At 51.1% G+C, this 22,942-nt stretch overlaps 1 protein-coding gene across 1 annotated transcript in view; it reads left to right on the top strand.

Moving 5' to 3' along the window:
• Window positions 1–22,942, top strand: part of PPP1R18 (protein phosphatase 1 regulatory subunit 18) — a 101,898-nt gene that overhangs the window by 54,794 nt on the left and 24,162 nt on the right. The window lies entirely within an intron of this gene.

Genomic DNA, 22,942 nt, shown 5'->3' on the forward strand with positions numbered 1-22,942 from the left:
GCTCGACCTCCACCCCCCCACACACTGCGGGGGGGGGCTGAGGGGACCTATGTTACGCCACTGAGTCTGCACTCTCCTGATATGTGCACTCTTGATCTTTATTTAGGTCTCACCTGCTAGACCGCATCCCCGTCCATTGTGAGACTATTGTCTGCTTACTGTGCACTTAGAGCCCGCCCATTATTTACCATTGGTTGGCTGTATTGTCACTCTGATATGCTTGCTTCTTATTTGTTAGCTTGTGTGGGCTTTCCTTCCTCTGCTTGGGTTTGTCCCTCCCCTGGAGCTTGGACTCATTACTTGTGTCCTTCCACTGCTCACTTTTCAGGTACTATTTTTTCTTTTTGTTTAAGCAGTGCAGGTGTGTTTTGGCCGTCTCCTTAGTGTATTTACCCCACTCTGCGGTGTCTGTATTGCTCTTTCTCTGTGTTTGTGCTTCGTCCCGCCCCTCTATGATGCATTCTAGGTCGTGTTTTCTCCCCACCTGTGTTGTTTTCTTGCCCGTGTGCTTCTCTCCCAGCTCAACACTGCTCTCTCAAATGTTTGCTTTCTCCCACCCACACTCTGCGTTGCCCCCTTGGCATTTACTTTCCTCCCTGCTTCATGTCGCTCTGTTTGCTTCGCCCCACCCACGAAGGGGTTGGTTTTTCCCCCAACCCGTCTTCGATGTTGCTTGCTCCATCCCTGTTCCTGCGTGGCTTCTGCCTGCCGCCATTTTGTTTCTGCCCACTCCCTGGGCTGCTTGCACCCCTTTGTGTTGCTTATACTACTTGTTTTTCTTTTTGTATACCAGTCCAACTTGGATCAGAAAAAACAGCCACTGTAAGTGGTAGAATGTCTGATGACACCATAGAATGTTTGGTACCTGACTGGTGTGTGGAGAGGCAGTTGATGGCAGGCAGGCAGGCTGAGCGACAGAAGAACTGCTCCTGGTGGGGTTTCACTATTACATCTAAATATCACTTTATTAACTTAACCTGAACTAATCTCCAATAAATCAAACCTATTATATTATACTGGATTCAAGGACCTTTAATTGTTACACAGCACTTCCACCATTTTGTAGGCGTGTACTTACAAAATGGCATGGCTGGCCCTGTCACAGGCTTTTTACTTTTTTAGCCATGCCGTATTCTATGTTTGAAACATCAGCAAAGCCTATAAGTCCCAAAGGCAAGACCATTTGAATATACCAATGCTTGTCTTTTCTTGGGGGTGCTCTTCTCATCAGAACTCAGACCAGGGACCTGTACTTTGCTTGACAGCGGCGCTGTATGATAGGTAGCCAGGGTTCACTGCAGAAGCAGGGCCGGTTTAGGGCGGTGCGACCGGTGCCATTGCACCGGTGCTGACTTCTGGGGGCGCTGTGTTTGCAACTAACTGTCAAAGAGCTGCATGCAAACTGCAAGATATATATTATTAGGCGAAACAAAAGGGGATGATGGACGGAGCGTTTGAGCAAATCAAACACTCACACCCAGTCAAAAGATCTGGGTTTAATCCATCACCGTTCTTTAGCCCACTCTGCCACCCCAGTTCAGACATGGCCATATGCAAATCAGTCTGACCCTGTGCCTCATGGGAACAGTCCAGCCTGAACTGCCAGGTCCTGTCTTCCCTGGACTGGAATCAAGCTTCCGAGGACCGGTTTCGGATTCATAATCCTCATCAGCCAGGCTATCTTGAATCCAGTGGCCAAGTGAGCAAGAGACTCACGTCTGAGCTTACCCTGCCAATTTAGGGCGCGACTGGGGGTGAGTGTTTGTATTGTCAACGCTCCGTCCATCACCCCCTTTGGTTTTTCATATATATTAGAGCGTTATACTTTCCCCCCAGCCTTTCATTATTCGAACCTAGCAAAGTAGGTTCACTTTGGTAAAAAAACAAAACATTTCTTATTATTAAATGTAACCCCCAACTATGGTGGTATGTTTCGAATTCTGAGTGTGTTCTTCTCCAGACCAAGCACTCAAACTATACTGCCTGCCAGTATGGGTGACATGCGACTCACTTTGTAGTCTTCGGCTTATGTAACATTTCCTATACACTGATTCACATGTGTGATTGATTGTCTCTGTGTAATGTGTGTGTGATTTAAAGTGCTCCGACACCCTACACTGGTGTGAGCGGCGCTATAAACCGAATGAAATGCATCTCAGCGAGTGGGTGGTTATTGAGAGAGACGTGAGGGGCACTGTGAAAGGGTGGTAGTGTGGGAGTCCGTGGCGAAGGTGGTCGTTGGGGGCGGGGGAGCGCCAACAAACATTGTTGCACTGGACGTCACAAGCGCTACAGCTGGCCCTGTGCACAAGAGGTCGTTTTGTGATCTGTCTATTGCGTCTGGTGTGTGCGCTGCCGTTCCTACCAGAGACGTTTTAAGGCGTTGGCAAAGTGGGCTCTGGCCACGGGCCCCAACCTTTCTGGGGGCCCCTGATAGAGCCAGCTCTGTTGTGTGGAGTCTAGCCATGATTACCGCAAATAATTCTTGAACAGATAGTTTTAAATACCGTGTCCCTTTATTTTTATTGAGGGTGTGGAGTCTATCACAGACTCTTTGTGTTTTTGTTTCATGTTCCATCCTTAAAAAAAGTTTCCTTTAGATCAAAACCGGACCGAACACATGTGAAATGGGGGCGGGGTCATGGATATTATTTGCATTAATATGAGTGAGCTCCCGCTGTGTTACAATATTGAAAACACACCTCGCTACCTCTGAATATATTAGGTGTAAGCATGCTTAGAATTTGGAGGAGTGCGCCTGTGCGCTGCCAGGGACCTGGCCAACCAGGAAGGAAGGAGCTGAAATTGGATCATACATTCAAAGCTGTCCCGAAGAGGGGTCCCCAAAATATGTTTGGCCCAGGGCCCCCAAAATCCTTAAGATGTCCCTGTTCACTACTATTGCCTGCCTCGGCCTCAGGGCGCCCCCTGAGCCGCTTTTTGACCGCACTGCGCTTCTTTCCTTTCCTTCAGACCGCCTTGGACTTTAGAGCCCTGATAAGGCCCCAAGCGAAGGGCGAAACACGTGTCGGCTGCTGTTGTGTTAACTTTAGACTGTGTCCTGTTGTTGCCTAAGTGTGTGCCTGTGACACGTGGCCTGTCTGTTCGTGAGATGCCAAGAGACAGGGGGTCGGGTCTGATGCATGAGCAGTGAACCTGCCATTCAGTGGGGGTAAACTGGAGCTCACCCACTCAGCAGTGCAGGGTTCCTAGGAGGGGGGTTACCATTGAAAAGCGCCCTGAAGCGGCGCCTGCTGCAGGCCTCCTGCCCGGGGGCTGCTGGGCACCCTCCCAAGACATGCCCACACACTGTGAACATTGGGGCAGGAGGGCAGCTCGCCTCTAGGCACCCCAGCCCTTCCTTGCACAGCTGAAGTTGTGGCCAGGACGTGTTTGCACCTGTCTGCGGGGGGTAACACCGGCCCACACCAGTGTGAACCCAAACAAAAAGCCGCTTCTAGGCGCTCTGTGTGTAAGCAGTGGTCGCCTGAGCCCCAGAGTGAGCAATCTCTGCCCTTTCCCCGGCCGGGATCAGGTGGCATGTAGCGCCCACAGCGCCCTCCCCGTTGCCAGGCGCTTCAGAGCCTGAATCACAGGAAGCCGGAGGCAGCGCGGGAGTCAGGCTGCATGATGTGGGCCCCTGTGTCCTGGACAGGGCCGTGAGGGACCACGCCCAGGCCGTGACGTCAGGCTCCTGGCGAGTTTCCAGGCGCTAGCTTCCCACGCAGGCCTTCAGCCCAGGAATGTCTCCTCGGGGCAGCTGGCGCGGAGGGTCGGGTGGGACAGGGAAAGGCGACTCCGGGGGGGGGGGGGGGGGGGGCGAGAGGGCAGGGAGACGTCTGGGAGGGAGATAGACGTGTCTGTAATGTGAGAGGCCAGTGGGAGGCCAGCACCGAGACTGCACTGGAGCGAGAGGCCAACGGAAGGCATGGGCGAGACTTCACTTGAGTGTGTGAGGCCATGAGCGAGACATCCCTGCAGCGTGAGAGGCCATGAGGGAGACATCCCTGCAGCGTGAGAGGTCATGAGCGAGACATCCCTGCAGCGTGAGAGGCCATAAGTGAGACATCCCTGCAGCGTGAGAGGCCACGAGGGAGACATCCCTGCAGCGTGAGAGGCCACGAGGGAGACATCCCTGCAGCGTGAGAGGCCATGAGCCAGACCAGGGCTGTAAGTGGGAGGAAACAACCAGGGGTCTCTCCACGGGCGTGGCCAATGTAATTAAGAGCGTGGCTTAAAAACACATAAGCTTAACATCTGTGCATAGCAAAGTGCGCCGCCCGACTTGAATTTTGCTGTTTGTCCTTGCATCCAGCTATATGATACAACAAGTAACATCATACCTCCAACAAGCCAGGACTATTGGATTTGCCAATGGTTGTTAGTTGCATAAGATAAATAAGCAGCAACTATGGCTTGTTTATAATATTGAAAAAGCTTCCACTTAAAGGCCTGGTGACACCACAACAATGTTGCTGCTCCTGAGTTTCAAAAAGAGAAGGGAAATCCAGAGACAAAATGACTCTTAAAGGATTTCCTTTCCCCCACAACGCTCACCTGGCGTGACGTCATACCGTAACCTCCTCTGGTGAGAAGTGAGCAGTGTGAGCAGCGCACATCCATGTGCTGCTGTCACCTCAGTCCGCCTGTGCCAGGGCACAAAACAGAGCCTGATAGAGACCCGTTTCGAGGCTCCCTTTAAAAACTGCGAATGCTCAGCCCGGTGAGACCCGGCCCACTTAAAGCCCTGCGAGAAGTCCCTGGAGTGTCCGAGGGTATGCGTGAGATTCCAGTGGAGTGTAGGCGGCCAGTCATAGATTATTAAACTGGGTGATGTTACACGTTCTTTTACTTCGTCATCTCGTGCTGTCTTCGTGTATTTCTCTCCTTGGCACCTTTGGGGCTCCCTCCGAGTTGCCACAGGGGCGAGGGTCGTGCCAGGACCCCTGGCAGGGGGTTGTGTACATAATAGTGGCAGAGAGGGCTGACGGGCATCCTGCAGAAGAAACCCTCTGGCCCCTCTGTGCCAAGGAAGAGAGAGGTGCCTCAGCGCCCCCTGGCGCAGACTCTGCCTGCCGAGCGCTGCAAAGGAATATATGATTTTACCTCGAATACAAGTTCCACGCATGGCAATACCACGCGAATTTTAGTTCGCAAGTGGCTTTACCACGCTGGAATTTGCAACGAAGGATCATACCACGCTTTTTTACGTCCTAAACACAAACACAAATGCTAAAGATTATTTTCTTACCTGACACCTTCCTGTCTTTCACCAGCAGCCCGTACCTTCCATCCACCATCGAAACAAGCGTGAAAACACGTCTGCCAAAATTAAAAAAGGACTGCCGTAACGGCACGTCTTTGGGGGAGGCACTTTCCTTTTACCTCAGTGCTACTGAAGTGCGTTTTTTTTTTAAATGTAATCAACCCGCTCCTTTGTTTATTTTTGGGGGGGAGACCCCCCCAGCCCCCCCCCATCCCCTTCCCAGCCAACCCGAACCCGCTCCTTTGTTTATTTTTTGGGGGGAGACCCCCCCAGGCCCCCCCATCCCCTTCCCAGCCAACCCCCGCCACGACTGGAAAGAATTCCACGCCTCCCCCCTAGCCAGAACGTATATTCGTGGTAAAGACTGTCGTTGAAGGCATACGCGTGGAAAAGACGTTTGCGAGGTAAGTGCCTCGTAGTAAACGTCACGCGTGGAAAAGCCTTCGTTGAAAATGATGTTTCCCCTGCAAAGCAGCGCAGCCCTGCGCGAGCAGGAGCCGCCTCGAGACGGGTGGGGGGGGACAGCGCTGCAGATCTGAGTGCAGCCCTGCGCGAGCAGGAGGCGCCTCGAGGCGGAGAGGGGGTGCAGCGCTGCAGATCTGTCCCAGACTCGCCCCGCTCACCTCAGCAGTCCTGGCACGTGCCACGCACTCATCACCGCACTTTCATCATTCGAGCTGCAGCTGCAGGGTACGTAAAGGGGTGCAGTTGATTGTTATGTAAGTGCAGCCTTGTCCTCGGTGCATTAGGCACCACCCACCCTTGCTGCTCGTGAATTGGGAGGGGTGTGTGGTATAGTCTCGCTATAATAAATGTAGTGAGATCCTCACCTGCGCATGCCCCGGTGCCACTGCACCCGCTGCACCGATAATGCCTCTCTGCACCACTACCTGTATGCCTCTGCACTCTACACAGCAGCACTGCACTCTACGCCACTGCACTCTATGCCAATGCACTCTACACCAGTCCATGCTACGCCACTCTACTTGACTTTAATCTATTCCACTATAATAATAGACACTCTCTGCCACGCCACTCTACAACACTCTTGACCGTTCCACTGTACGCCACTCCACGCCACTCTCCTCTACGCCACTAAATATTAGCAATGGTGTAAACCATGGCTAAAACACATTGGCAAAGCCAGGAGCTCTTCCATATTCAAAACCTATTGGTTTTGGCAATGCTTGTTCCTCTGTGGCACGATCAGCATCACATGTGAAGGACGGACACTCATCCGACAGTCTAGCTGTGGTCACAGGACTCTGAGAAAGGAATGTGAAGCTACGTCTGAGGAGGGACTCTCTCATGAGGACTGAATGCTGAAGCGTGACTGTCAGCTGGGGCATGTATGTGGGACTCCACACATGTACCGACAATGAGCTTCTTCCTCGTTTGGTGCCTTCTATGTGACACGTGATGGGCACAGCTCATACCGAACAGTCAGGATGTGTTATACTAAACTTAAACACTATCTACACATGATACAAGTCTGTTTCTTTGTTGCCGCAGGGGTTCCACGCTGGAGGTAAAGTGAGGGAAGAGGGCAGGCTCCCGCCTCAGAGCCTTGTATGTGCTTCACATGTTCACTGCCTTTGTCTACCTTTACACAGCTTATAAACGGATCATCTGAAATGATCCTTTTTACACAGTCTAGCTTATGAGAAAGTATCACTCAAACTGTCACGCATCAGTGAAATGTCACACGTAACAGCACCTCGACCATGCATGGCACACATAACCACACCTCAACCATGCACATGTCACATGTAACCACACACCAACCAAGCATGTCACACATAACTACACCCCAACCATCCATGTCACACGTAACACCCCAGCTATGCACATGTCACTCGTAACCACACCGACCATGCACGTCACACGTAACCACACCCTAACTATGCACATGTCACACAAACGACACTCCGACCATGCATATGTCATATATAACCACACCATGACCATGTATATGTCACACTTAACCACACCCTGGCCATACACATGTCACACAAAACCACATCCCAACCATGAACATCAAACATGCATGTCACACATAACAACACCTCAGCTATGCACATGTCATATGTACCCACACCCGACCATGCGCATGTCAAACGTAACAACACCCCAGCTATGAACTTGTCACCCATATCCACACCCGGCCATGCACATGTAACATCTAACCACACCCCAACTATGCACATGTCACATGTCACACGTAACCGCACCCAACCATGCACATGTCACACGTAACAACACCCCAACCATGCATATGTCCCACGTAACCACACCTCAACCATGCATACGTCACACATATCAAAAAACAAACACGAGAGGGAAGAGATATATCAGTCATGGACTCAATCTCTGTAAGTTATTAAAAAACAAAGAGTCCACTCAGAATTTACAAAATAAAGTGCTTAACCTTCCAAAAAGTGACTAAACCCAAGTGAACCGTTTGGCTTTTTGGAAAAACGAACTAACTAACCTTTAATGCTCCCTATAGCTGGTATTGATATAAAACGGGGAAAAAAAGGAGGGAAACAGCTTTAATGAGCAGCTCCCTCGCTGGTCGACATGTTTCGAAGCCTACCCCTGAGCTTCTTCTTCAGGACCAAATACAATGATCCCTGTTACCACTCTGACTAATGCCTAGTGCTGTTAGCCTGTGAGGTGTTTCCGATTAATATACTTCTGTGCAAGACATTCATTCAATACCTACTTGGTAATATTCTTTAATAGAGCAAATATACAATTTCTTAATTTTGATTATATTATAGGTTTCCTAATCGCACCCCATGAGCATCAACACAAGAGGGGAGGAGCGCTTGTAGTCAAACATTCGTCAAAGCATCTCTCGCCCATAGAACACTGCCTGCCCGTGGCTCCCTCAAACGTAACCACACCCCAACCATGCACATGGCACACAAAACCAACCCCAACTGTACATGTCACACGTAACTACACCTCAACTATGCACATGGCACACAAAATCACACCCCAACCATGCACATGGCACACATAACCACACCACAACCATGCACATGGCACACGTAACCACACCTCAACCATGCACATGGCACACAAAACCAACCCCAACCATACATGTCACACGTAACTACACCTCAACTATGCACATGGCACACAAAATCACACCCCAACCATGCACATGGCACACATAACCACACCACAACCATGCACATGGCACACGTAACCACACCTCAACCATGCACATGGCACACAAAACCAACCCCAACCGTACATGCCACACAAAACCAACCCCAACCGTACATGTCACACGTAACTACACCTCAACTATGCACATGGCACACAAAACCAACCCCAACTGTACATGTCACACAAAACCAACCCCAACCGTACATGTCACACGTAACTACACCTCAACTATGCACATGGCACACAAAACCAACCCCAACCGTACATGTCACACGTAACTACACCTCAACTATGCACATGGCACACAAAACCACACCCCAACCATGCACATGGCACACATAACCACACCACAACCATGCACATGGCACACGTAACCACACCTCAACCATGCACATGGCACACAAAACCAACCCCAACCGTACATGCCACACAAAACCAACCCCAACCGTACATGTCACACGTAACTACACCTCAGCTATGCACATGGCACACAAAACCAACCCCAACTGTACATGTCACACAAAACCAACCCCAACCGTACATGTCACACGTAACTACACCTCAACTATGCACATGGCACACAAAACCAACCCCAACTGTACATGTCACACGTAACTACACCTCAACTATGCACATGGCACACAAAACCAACCCCAACTGTACATGTCACACGTAACCACACCCCAACCATGCACATGGCACACGTAACCACACCTCAAGCATGCACATGGAACACAAAACCAACCCCAACCGTACATGCCACACAAAACCAACCCCAACCGTACATGCCACACAAAACCAACCCCAACCGTACATGCCACACATAACCAAACTGGAATGTGGCAACTATGCCTCACCGTATCTTCGCCCATTCACACCACAAGCTGCCCTCACTCTACTTACCTGACCCTCAACACATTATCACCTCAACCTGGCCTCAACCTCACCCCCTCCTGACCTCAGTCCATCCTCCCCATAGTTTCACCTCTGCCTCAAACACTCCTCTCCTCAGTCTCACCTCAGCCTCAACCCCTCCTGACCCCAGTCACAACCCCTCCTGGACTCAGTCTCACCTCAGCCTCAACCTCTCCTCCCCTCAGCCTGACCTCAGCCTTAACCTCGCCGCCCCATCTGATCTCAGACTCCATCTCCCCTCAGCCTAATGTCAACCACAACCCCCTGGAGAAGTGTGGCTCAATGGTTGGAGCGGCAGACCCTGATTCAGAGGTCTAGCCTGGGAACAGGGTTCAATTCCCCGCCTCGGCGGGTCTTGGGCTCAAAATTCCACGGACCTGATAATTCTCGCCTCAGTGCCTATTCCAATCATGGGTCCCGCTCTGTGACTCTGGGCAATAGCTTGCTTAATCTCCACAACGGCCCCCACAACGCTAAGGATGCCTGACTTCACCTTGGGGGTGCCCAGGAGTGGACGCCTCACAGGGAAAGCCAGGATGGGTTCCACAGCGGTATTCGTACAAGCGCCTTGAGACCCTTGCGGGTGAGTAGTGCGCTATACAAGTATCAATTTACATTTTAACCCCCTGCACTCAGCTTGACCTCAGCCCCTCCTCCCCTCAGCTTGACCTCAGCCCCTCCTCCCCTCAGCTTGACCTTAGCCCCTCCTCCCCTCAGCTTGACCTTAGCCCCTCCTCCCCTCAGCTTGACCTCAGCCCCATCTCCCCTCAGCCTCTACCCCTACGCCCCTTAGCCTGACCCCACACTCACCCTCTCCTCCCCTCACCTGACCTCAGGCTCAAACTCTCTGCCCACAGCCTGATCTCAGCCTCAACCCCTCTTCCCCTCAACCTTACCTCAGTCTCAACCCATCCTCAACCATACATCAGCCTCAACTCCTTCTCACCTCAGCACCTCCTCCCCTCAGCCTGACCTCAGTCCCTCCTCCCCTCAGCCTGACCTCTGCCTCAACCCCTCCACCCATCAGCCCCTCAGCCTCTCCTCAGCCCCTCCTCCCCTAAGCCTCAACTCTGCCTCAACCCCGCCTCCCTCCAATCAGACCTCACACTCAAGCCCTACTCCCCACAGCCTGATCTCTGCCTCAACCCCTCTTCCCCTCAACCCGATGTCACTTCATCCTCAGCCCACATAACCTCAACATCACCTAAGCGTACTGCTCCTCACCTCAGCGTCACCTTATATGTACTTTGTCTCGACGCCAGCCTCACTTCATCAAATTCATCTCCATCCAACCTAAACAAGGACCTCACCTCAATGCCGTAACCAGGACCTCACCTCAGTGCCGTAACCTGGACCTCACCTCAATGCCGTAACCTGGACCTCACCTCAATGCCGTAACCAGGACCTCACCTCAGTGCCGTAACTGGGACCTCGCCTCAATGCCGTAACCGGGACCTCACCTCAATGCCGTAACTAGGACCTCACCTCAATGCCGTAACCTGGACCTCACCTAAATGCCGTAACCTGGACCTCACCTAAATGCCGTAAGCGGGACCTCACCTCAGTGCCGTAACCTGGACCTCAACTCAAGGCCGTAACCAGGACCTCACCTCAGTGCCGTAACTGGGACCTCGCCTCAATGCCGTAACCGGGACCTCACCTCAATGCTGTAACTAGGACCTCACCTCAATGCCGTAAGCGGGACCTCGCCTCAATGCCGTAAGCGGGACCTCACCTCAATGCCATAAGCGGGACCTCACCTCAATGCCGTAAGTGGGACCTCACCTCAATGCCGTAAGCGGGACCTCACCTCAATGCCGTAAGTGGGACCTCACCTCAGTGCCGTAACCAGGACCTCACCTCAGTGCCGTAACCGGGACCTCACCTCAGTGCCGTAACCTGGACCTCACCTCAAGGCCGTAACCAGGACCTCACCTCAGTGCCGTAACTGGGACCTCGCCTCAATGCCGTAACCGGGACCTCACCTCAATGCTGTAACTAGGACCTCACCTCAATGCCGTAACCGGGACCTCACCTCAATGCCGTAAGCGGGACCTCACCTCAATGCCGTAAGCGGGACCTCTACTCAATGCCGTAACCGGGACCTCACCTCAGTGCCGTAACCGGGACCTCACCTCAATGCCGTAACCGGGACCTCACCTCAATGCCGTAAGTGGAACCTCACCTCAATGCCGTAAGCGGGACTCCACCTCAATGCCGTAAGCGGGACCTCACCTCAATGCCGTAAGCGGGACCTCACCTCAATGCCGTAAGCGGGACCTCACCTCAATGCCGTAACCATGACCTCACCTCAATGCCGTAACCATGACCTCACCTCAATGCCATAAGCAGGACCTCACCTCAATGCCGTAACCATGTCCTCACCTCAGTGCCGTAAGCGGGAACTTACCTCAATGCCGTAAGCGGGACCTCACCTCAATGCCGTAACCAGGACCTCTCCTCAATGCCGTAACCGGGACCTCACCTCAGTGCCGTAACCTGGACCTCACCTCAATGCCGTAAGCGGGACCTCACCTCAATGCCGTAAGTGGGACCTCACCTCAGTGCCGTAACCAGGACCTCACCTCAGTGCCGTAACCGGGACCTCACCTCAGTGCCATAAGCGGGACCTCACCTCAAGGACAGGACACAACTCTCCAGACGAAGCCTCAGAGCAGGACACAACTCTCCGGACGAGGCCTCAGAACAGGAGACAGCGCTTCAGACGAGGCCTCAGAACAGGACACAACTCTCCAGACGAAGCCTCAGAACAGGACAAAACTCTCCAGACGAGGCCTCAGAATAGGACACAACTCTCCGGACGAAGCCTCAGAACAGGACACAACTCTCCAGACGAAGCCTCAGAACAGGACACAACTCTCCAGACGAAGCCTCAGAACAGGACAAAACTCTCCAGACGAGGCCTCAGAATAGGACAAAACTCTCCAGACGAAGCCTCAGAACAGGACACAACTCTCCGGACGAAGCCTCAGAACAGGACAAAACTCTCCAGACGAGGCCTCAGAACAGGACACAACTCTGCAGACGAAGCCTCGGAACAGGACACAATGTTTCAGACGAGGCCTCAGAACAGGACACAATGCTTCAGACGAGGCCTCAGAACAGGACACAACGCTTCAGATGAGGCCTCAGAACAGGACACAGCGCTTCAGACGAGGCCTCAGAACAGGACACAATGCTTCAGACGAGGCCTCAGAACAGGACACAACTCTCCATACGAAGCCTCAGAAGAGGACACAACTCTCCAGACGAAACCTTACTGCAGAGGTGGGCACTGTAAGCTGTGACAGATCTTCACTTCTGTTCTAGTTTTGTTACCCCTGACTCTGCACGGCAGCCTTTCTTTAGCCCCGGCCTTCACAACAGCCTTCTTATTTGGTTCATTCTCATGAGTTCCACCGCTATGAGAGCTCATTGCCGCTCAAGTACCACTTCCACTTCCTGTAAATGTGTGCATGCGTGTGAAGGAAGCTTGCACCACTCGTGCCTGTGTAAATGTGTAAATGTATAGGCATTTATATAGCGCACTACTTACCCGTAGGGTCCCAAGGCACTTCGACCGCTGTGAAACCCTTCCTGGCTTCCCTGAGAGATGGTCCCTTAATGGGTATCTCCAGGGTGAGACCAGGCATCCCCGGCGGTCTGGTGGGGCCGTTAGTGAAGATGAGGCAAGCTAATGCCCAAAGTTGCAGAGTGTGATCGCTGATCAGAGTGGGCACCGAGGCGAGAGAATTATCGAGTCCGCTGACCCTGGTCCAGAAACCTGCCGCGCCGGGAATCGAACCCTGGTCCCGGGCCGTCCTCTGCTCTCGGGTCTGCCGCCTCTAACCAGTGAGCCACACTACTTCACCTGTGGTTGACTCATGAGGTCCGCATGTATGAGAGCTCAGTGCTGCTCAACAACCACTTCCTGTAAAAGTGTGCCTGCATGTGAAGGAAGCTTGCACTGCTCGCGCCTGTGGTTGACCCTCATGAGGGCCTCATGTATGAGAGCTCAATGCAGCTCAATGTCCACTTCCTATAAAAGTGTGCATACATGTGAGGGAAGCTTGCACTGCCACAGTCTGTGCTATAGCTTTAAGTATGTGTGCATGGGAAGCTTGCATTGCTGTCTGTGCTGTAGCTTTAAGGATGTTTGCGTGAGAAGTTTGCTCTGCTGTCTGTACTGTAGCATTAATTATGTTTCTGTGCGAAGCTTGCACTGCTTCCGTCTGTGCTGTAGCATTAAGTGTGTTTCTGTGCGAAGCTTGCACTGCTTCTGTCTGTGCTGTAGCATTGAGTGTGTTTCTGTGCGAAGCTTATACTGCCGCTTTAGTGTAGCATTGATATAGCGTGTTATAGCTGCATTCAGGCCGCTCTCTGTACTGTGGGGAGCGCCTGGTTGGAAGGAAGCTGTCCCTCCTCTGAGCCTCTGGGTGCAGCTTCTTTGTGTCACTTGAGTGACCTCTCTCTCACCTTCACCACCTGACAGTCACCCACCTACATTAGAATTATGCCTCACATTTTTAGGTCGAGCCTAGAGCAGCGCGCATGCGTTGCTTACGAGACTTTTAGAAATGCGGTTCAGAAAGCTCACCACACGCTAGTGAGTGTGGTTTTGCTTTTCTGCCAGGCTATTGGGCTTTGCGTGCGTCTTTCTAAGAAAGACAGCACACAATTGGGCAAAGGCAGGTGTATGTCACGCCTTTGCTCCGCCCACGGCCTATTGCTTGCGGTTACCTGCACAGGCCACATCTGTTTTCAAATATCGTGCCCAGACACTGGTGTGATAATTGAAAACATATTGCTTGCTCTGGTGCATGGGCGCGCACCACTCGCGTGCTTGTTATAATCATGGCCCGTTAAGACGTGAAACTTGCCTTAGTGTCTGCGTTTTTTGCCCAAGGTTACCTTTTGATTTCCTTTCTTTATGCCTCTAAAACCCCAGGTGAAGTCGCCATGTATCATTCTGAATCATATTGCCTTTCACCCGGAAACGAAACATTTTTGTGGAACTCTGTGCTTTAGAGACTTATTCTGGGTTATGCACAATATTGTAGATTTTGTACAGAGCTTCTAACCCCGACGAGGCTGCAGTGTGTTCCGATTAGCTTGCGGTTCCTGGGCATTCTTTTTCAAGGTACATATATGCAACAGACAGTTTGCTGCAACTGTTACGCACAGGGCCTGAGTGGCTTTACTAGTGAAGATTATGGGCCAGATGTATCAAGGCTTTTGCGACTCGCAAAGGCTGAAAATCGCAGAATTTCGGCCTTTGCGACTCGCAAACGGCCGTTTTGCGATATTTCACATGTATGAAAAAATCGCAATTTATTTCATCGCAATTATTTGCGATTCCTTCTTTTGCATAGCATTTAAGGAATCGCAAATTTTGCGATTCCTTAAATGATATGTATGACACATTTTTGGTGTGCGAATTTGTGCAAAAAAATCGCATTTTACCATCAACTTGTAGTTGGTGGTAATTTGCGATTTTTATTAAAAACGCCCTAATTGGCATTTGTAAGGGTGGCATGTGACACTCATACATGCCCATAGGGCATGTATGTGTGCCACATGCACACACATGTAGATTAGAGGGGTGCAGCAGGGTGTCTTTGAGACACCCCTGCACCCTTGAAATAAATGCATTGAAAATTATTCTTTATTTGCGAATTCGCAAAATGCGAAATCGCAAATAAAGAATAATAAGGAATCGCAAAAAAATTGCGATTTTGTACATACATACCGCAAACAATCGCTATTTAGGATTCGCAAAACGGTATCTTGATACATCTGGCCCTATGTGACTAACAAGGAAACCCTGTTAAATCAAGAATAACAATTACTAGGACAGGGTAATGTACAATGAAAAATAAATTCCTAGGCAATAAAATGTAAACTACAATCCTCATTTTAGATATAACAAAATTAAAGACAGTGTAACGACCAAACTATAAAAAAATATAGAAATGTAATAATGAATATTCAAGATTGTAATCATATCATTACATTAGTAAAATAAAAACATAATTTTTATTAACACAGTCAAAATAAATTTAAACCTATACTCAACATGTAGGCTCACTAGATTAAAAATACAGCGTTAAAATATAACAATGTGGCAGTTGGACAATAAGTCTTCGCGCGTTTCGGCGTAAAACACGCCTTCTTCAGGAATAGCCAAACAAAACCTGAAATTCATAAAAACATTTTTTTACGCAATATTCTAATTTACATAATAATAATTTTGTATTCAGTTGAGACAGGTAAGGTATGTTACACTGTGCAAACACATAATCACATAGATGTACTATATGAGACCAAATGCCTTCATTGACAATCTAAACAAACAAAACAATTCAAGGAAAGAATAATGAATGAAAAATACAGAGAATAGAATAAAAAGAGGCTCAATTAAAGGCCCAAGGAACCCCGAGCCGCGTTTCCTTTGCACCCAGAGTGATGAGATCTATGTGTGCGGATCTCACTCCGTCTATAAAGGACTTTATGTTCGCGGTGTCTTCATGCTCTCTCTTTTATGGGATAAAAGCCATGAGAACAGATCAGTCCGCACTGAGGCCTGCCGATAGCGGGTAGTTCGTGAGATGCCCTTCCTGTGATGCAGATTAGGGGCGCCAGTACCTCAGGTGCAAGAAGCGGGGGGGCTGCAGCCCTTGGGCTGAGAGGGCAGAGGCCACGTGTCCCATGAACGCTGATCGAGCGTCTTCGCCTTAGAGCTGCGGGCACGCGCCTTCTAGAAAGAGACTTCCGGTCCACCTCTGCATGGTGGTGGCCCTCGTGAAGATTTCACTTTTTTTCACGGTTCCCAGAAGCCTCGATAATTAAACAGTTCGAATTGTGCAGGGTCCTTTTTTAGCTCCAACATAAAATGGATATGTTTTGTAGCTTGAAGCTGTTTCAAAGTTCATGCTGTGTATTATTCCGCCATCTAGTGGTCAAGTGCGATATCAAGATAATTATTGAAAATATTTTCTTTCGAACATGTGTCATGGGGATTCTGCTGGACACTTGAGGGCGTCAGTCGGGATCCCACTGAGCTACCATGTATTGTCCTGATTTGGGGATGCAAATACATCTAACGTTCGTTATATTATTCCTGTCGTGAAACTCCTGCAGAGGTCTCTCTAGGGCGATCATTACAGGGGGACAATGCGATTGATTTGGGGTATGGTATTAATTACTCGTTTGGTTTTAAGAGCTGCACTATATATATATATATATATATATATATATATATATATATATATATATATATATATATATATATATATATATATATATATATATATATATATATATATATATATATATATATATATATATATATATTTTCCCCCACGTCAGCACTGATTACTTTTATTCACATGCACATCCCAGTTTGTTGCATGAAGAAAATGAAAATCTATTTTAAAATCTATATGTGTAAAAGTGTTTTTTGCCGGCTGAGCAGGTTTTTAATTGTGCCTGGAAGTGTAAGTCTAGGACTGAATGCCTGGAGAGAGTTAAGGCAGACGGGCCTTCTGGCGTTGGTGTTGGGTGTGTGGAGGCGTGCATTGTTCTCTTGTAGGGAATGGTGGGCGGTGGGCTTCCTTGAACACTGTCTGCTCATCTGCCTTGAGGGTGCTTAGCTGTAGGAGATACAGCTGGGTGCAGCCCCTCCACCAGACGGCGGCGTGACGTCACGCTTCCTGCTGGCAGAGAGCAGGGGTGTATGATCCTTCTGTCGCTAGGCCTCAATAAAGGATGCCCGAGCTTGAAGAGTGGAGGCCTAGGAGCATCCTCCATGCTCGGATAGCATTCTTTCATTAGGTTTAGGGAAACAAGCATTGGCATAGCCAATAGGTCTCGCCTTTGGGACATTATACGTGTTTAGCCATGCAACAGCTGATGTTGTTGCACCAAGGATATTGTGCTGCATAACTAAACACTTACATGGTCCCAAAGGCGAGACCTATTGGCTATGCCAATGCTTGTTATATGTTTACAGGTTTTTTTTTATAGATAAATACAAAACTGCATGTCTACAGAAACACTGAAAATATATCTTCTGCAAAGACTGACCGGGAGAGGGGGGTGGGGCGCGACGTGGGGGGGGGGGGGGTGGGGGGTTACTAACGGAGGTGGCCTCTCTTCAGTGGCAGCCGCTCTGGCCGGTCTCGGTTGTATGTCGACATTGTTTGCAGCTCTTTACAGCTGTAAACCCGGTCCCGCATCTGGGGCGAATGTACAAGGGGTGTCCCGGTGGTTGGGGGCCTCGGAGTTTGGGGGGCTTGGATTAAAAGGGCAATAGAGACCTCTCTCTGATTTGCATCACAGATGACAAGGGTTCGTGCGAAGATCACACCGTGCGTCAGGGCTTGGGTCGGGATCCTGGCATAATAAGCAGCAGCTTTCCAACTGCATAATGTTTCTACATTGTGTGGCGGGGGCACAGCATTACCCCTCCCCCTCCCGACCCCTCCTCCCCCTCCCTCCCCCTCCCCACTGTAAATTCACTTTAGGGTTTAGCCGCCGCGAGAGCTCAGCCCGGGCTCTAATCCGGTTAAGGCCTCGACGAGCCTGGAGGCGCCATCTGGGGCTTTAGGGCTAAGGGTGAGGGTGACAGGGGGGGGGGGGAGGGGGGGTGAGGAGTGTGTACAGAGTACCCTGCGCTGACCCTTCCCTACTGCTGCCACCTCCAGAATACCGGGGCCACTGGAATTATGCGGCAGGGCTGAGTCAAATTATGCAGCGTCATGCATTACACTCTTCGATGGTAATACTTCCATTGCCTGGGCATGGGTTATACCAGGTTAGTACCAGTTTAACACCCAATATATAGCAGCAAGCAACAGAGAGGTGACCAGTCCAGCCTTGGATGTGTCACTCCGCTTTTAGTAACTTTCGAACTGTTTGAGCTAAAAACACATATTTTGTGAAAATCTGCAGATTACGCGGCAGATGAGGGATTATGTGGCAAATGCAGCGAATTTATAGTTATGTGAAGAATGTCGCGGCCGCCCAATCACATAAATCCAGTGGCCATGTTAATAACCCAGGCACTTAACCTGCACAGCCACCGCACTGTTGCATGCACTGCTCTCCCACATCTCATGCACTGCTCCTGTATGGCCACTGCACTGCTCATAGACTACCGTTGCATGCACTGCTCTCCCACATCTCCTGCACTGCTTCTGCACAGTCACTGCACTGCTCATAGACTACTTTTCCATGCACTGCTCTCCCACAGCTCATGCACTGCTCCTGCACAGTCACTGCACTGCTCATAGACGACTGTTGCATGCACTGCTCTCCAACAGCTCATGCACTGCTCCTGTATGCCCACTGCACTGCTCATAGACTACTGTTGCATGCACTGCTATTTCACAGCTCATGCACTGCTCCTGCACAGTCACTGCACTGCTCATAGACGACTGTTGCATGCACTGCTCTCCAACAGCTCATGCACTGCTCCTGTATGCCCACTGCACTGATCATAGACTACCGTTGCATGCACTGCTCTCCCACAGCTCCTGCACTGCCCCCTCACAGCCACTGCACTGCTCATAGATGACTGTTGCATGCACTGCTCTCCCACAGCTCATGCACTGCTCCTGCACAACCACTGCACTGTTGCATGCACTGCTCTCCCACAGCTCATGCACTGCTCCTGCACAGCCACTGCACTGCTCATAGACTACTTTTCCATGCACTGCTCTCCCACAGCTCATGTGCTGCTCCTGCACAGTCACTGCACTGCTCATAGACGACTGTTGCATGCACTGCTCTCCCACAGCTCATGCACTGCTCCTGCACAGCCACTGCACTGTTGCATGCACTGCTCTCCCACAGCTCCTACACTGCCACTGCACTGCTCATAGACTACCATTGCATGCACTGCTCTCCCACAGCTCCTGCACTGCTCCTGCACAGCCACTACACTGCTCATAGACTACCGTTGCATGCACTGCTCTCCCACAGCTCCTGCACTGCTCCTGCACAGCCACTGCACTGCTCATAGACTACCGTTGCATGCACTGCTCTCCCACAGCTCATGCACTGCTCCTGCACAGCCACTGCACTGCTCATGAACAACTTTTGCATGCACTGCTCTCTCTCAGCTGCTGCACTGCTCCTGCACAGCCACTGCACTGCTACATGCACTGCTATCCCACAGCTCATGCACTGCTCCTGCACAGCCACTGCACTGCTCATAGACTACTTTTCCATGCACTGCTCTCCCACAGCTCATGCACTGCTCCTGCACCGTCACTGCACTGCTCATAGACAACTGTTGCATACACTGCTCTCCCACAGCTCATGCACCGCTCCTGCACAGCCACTGCACTGTTGCATGCACTGCTCTCCCACAGCTCATACACTGCTCCTGCACAGCCTCTGCACTGCTCATAAACTACCATTGCATGCACTGCTCTCCCACAGCTCCTGCACTGCTCCTGCACAGCCACTGCACTGCTCATAGACTACCGTTGCATGCACTGCTCTCCCACAGCTCCTGCACAGCCACTGCACTGCTCATGAACAACTGTTGCATGCACTGCTCTCCCACAGCTAATGCAGTGCTCCTGCACAGCCACTGCACTGCTCATGGACTACTGTTGCATGCACTGCTCTCCCACAGCTCCTGCACTGCTCCTGCACAGCCACTGCACTGCTCATGGACTACTGTTGCATGCACTGCTCTCCCTCAGCTGCTGCACTGCTCCTGCACAGCCACTTCATTGTTCATAGACTACAGTTGCATGCACTGCTCTCCCACAGCTCATACACTGCTCCTGCACAGTCACCTCACTGTTCCACGCACTGCTCTCCCAAATCTCATGCACTGCTCCTGCACAGTCACTGCACTGCTCATGAACAACTGTTGCATGCACTGCTCTCCCTCAGCTGCTGCACTGCTCCTGCATAGCCACTGCACTGCTAGACTACTGTTGCATGCACTGCTCTCCCACAGCTCATGCAGTGCTCCTACACAGCCACTGCAAAGCTCATGAAAAACTGTTGCATGCACTGCTCTCCCACAGCTCATGCACTGCTCCTGCACAGCCACTGCACTGCTCATGAGCAACTGTTGCATGCACTGCGCTCCCTCAGCTGCTGCACTGCTCCTGCACAGCCACTGCACTGCTCATAGACTGCCGTTGCATGCACTGCTGTCCCATAGCTCATGCAGTACTCCTGCACAGTCACAGCACTGCTCATGAACAACTGTTGCATGCACTGCTCTCCCACAGCTCATGCACTGCTCCTGCACAGCCACTGCACTGCTCATGAACAACTGTTGCATGCACTGCTGTCCCTCAGCTGCTGCACTGCTCCTACACAGCCACTGCACTGCTTATAGATTACTGTTGCATGCACTGCTCTCCCACAGCTCATGCAGTGCTCCTGCACAGCCACTGCACTGCTCATGGACCACTGTTGCATGCACTGCTCTCCCACAGCTCCTGCACTGCTTCTGCACAGCCACTGCACTGCTCATGAACAACTGTTGCATGCACTGCTCTCCCACAGCTCATGCACTGCTCTCCCACAGCTCATGCACTGCTCCTGCACAGCCACTGCGCTGCTTATGAACAACTGTTGTATGCACTGCTCTCCCACAGCTCATGCACTGCTCCTGCAACCACTGCACTGCTCATGAACAACTGTTGTATGCACTGCTCTCCCACAGCTCATGCACTGCTCCTGCACAGCCACTGCACTGCTCATAGACTACTGTTGCATGCACTGCTCTCCCACAGCTCATGCACTGCTCCTGCACAGCTACTGCACTGCTCATAAACAACTGTTGCACACACTGCTCTCCCACAGCTCCTGCACTGTTCCTGCACAGCCACTGCACTGCTCATGGACTACTGTTGCATGCTCTGCTCTCCCACAGCTCATGCACTGCTCCTGCACAGCTACTGCACTGCTCATGAACAACTGTTGCATGCACTGCTCTCCCACAGCTCATGCACTGCCCCTGCACAGCTCATGAACAACTGTTGCATGCACTGCTCTCCCACAGCTCATGCACTGCTCCTGCACAGCCACTGCACTGCTCATGAACAACTGTTGCATGCACTGCTCTCCCACAGCTCTGCGCTGCTCCTGCACAGCTACTGCACTGCGCATAGACTACTGTTGCATGCACTGCTCTCCCACAGCTCATGCACTGCTCTCCCACAGCTCATGCACTGCTCCTGCACAGTCACTGCACTGCTCATAGATGACTGTTGCATGCACTGCTCTCCCACAGCTCATGCACTGCTCTCACGCACTCGTGTCTGCCCCTGCCCTCTTGACGCTGCCCCAGTCTTCCCCCGTGCTCACTAATGCTCTTTGCTGGTGGTTAATGGGGGATTATCTGGGACAGGTTGGTGGGGGGAGGGGCGCAAATTGGTGATTGGATGAAAAGCGTGGAAACAACAGCTGCTTAACACAGGACTGGGACAGGCCCAGGACTGTCCAAGGAGGAGGCTGCCTGACACGTGACCGGCTCTCACCGGCCTGTCCAAAACTGACAGGTGACCTACTCTCACTGGCCTGTCCAGACATGACACGTGACCTGCTTTCACCGGCCTGTCCAGATATAAAACATGACCTGCTCTCACCGGCCTGCCCAGGCATGACACGTGACCTGCTCTCACTGGCCTGTCCAGGCATGACTAGTGACCCGCTCTCACCGGCCTGTCCAGGCATGACACGTGGCCTGCTCTCACTGGCCTGTCCAGGCATGACTAGTGACCCGCTCTCACCGGCCTGTCCAGGCATGACACGTGGCCTGCTTTCACCGGTCTGTCCAGACATGACGCGTGAGCTGCTCTTACCGGCCTGTCCAGGCATGACACGTGACCTGCTACCAGCGACTCCATATCTCTATGCTGCCGCCCCATATGTCATTGCTGCAATCTCGATGCTGCATCAAACTCATGGCTCTATGCTGCCACCAAGCTATGCTCTCGATGCTGCTGCCAACCTCTATCTCGATGCTGCTGCCAACCTCTATCTCGATGCTGCTGCCAACCTCTATCTCGATGCTGCTGCCAACCTCTATCTCGATGCTGCTGCCAACCTCTATCTCGATGCTGCTGCCAACCTCTATCTCGATGCTACTGCCAACCTCTTATCTCGATGCTGCTGCCGACCTTATATCTCACTTCAAACACTGACCTCATATCTCTTTGCTGCTTCCCATTTCTCAATGCTGTCCCCCACTTCATAACTCGATGCTGCCCCCTGCTGGTCCACATTTGAGTGTTGCTCCACATATCTCAATGCTGCCCCAGAAGGAAATGCTGCCCCCATACATTGATACTGCCATATATTTTAATTTATATATTTTTTGCAGTTTTATATAACATGATCTCGGTCTCTGTCCAAGCCTGACATCTACACCTCACATAGAGCAGGTTCTCTTCTTCATTTATTTTCTCTTTGGCCCGAGTTGGAAAGAGTTTCTTATGTGACTTCGATTACTGTGATGACGTTTAGGGGGATCAGTTTTTCACGAGAGAAAGCCTTTTAAAGGTATTACTTATGGAAAACAGAGTACAGTTAACCTACAAAAAT

This window comes from Lissotriton vulgaris, chromosome 5 (genome assembly GCF_964263255.1).
Source record: "Lissotriton vulgaris chromosome 5, aLisVul1.2, whole genome shotgun sequence".
Taxonomy (NCBI): Eukaryota; Metazoa; Chordata; class Amphibia; order Caudata; family Salamandridae; genus Lissotriton; species Lissotriton vulgaris.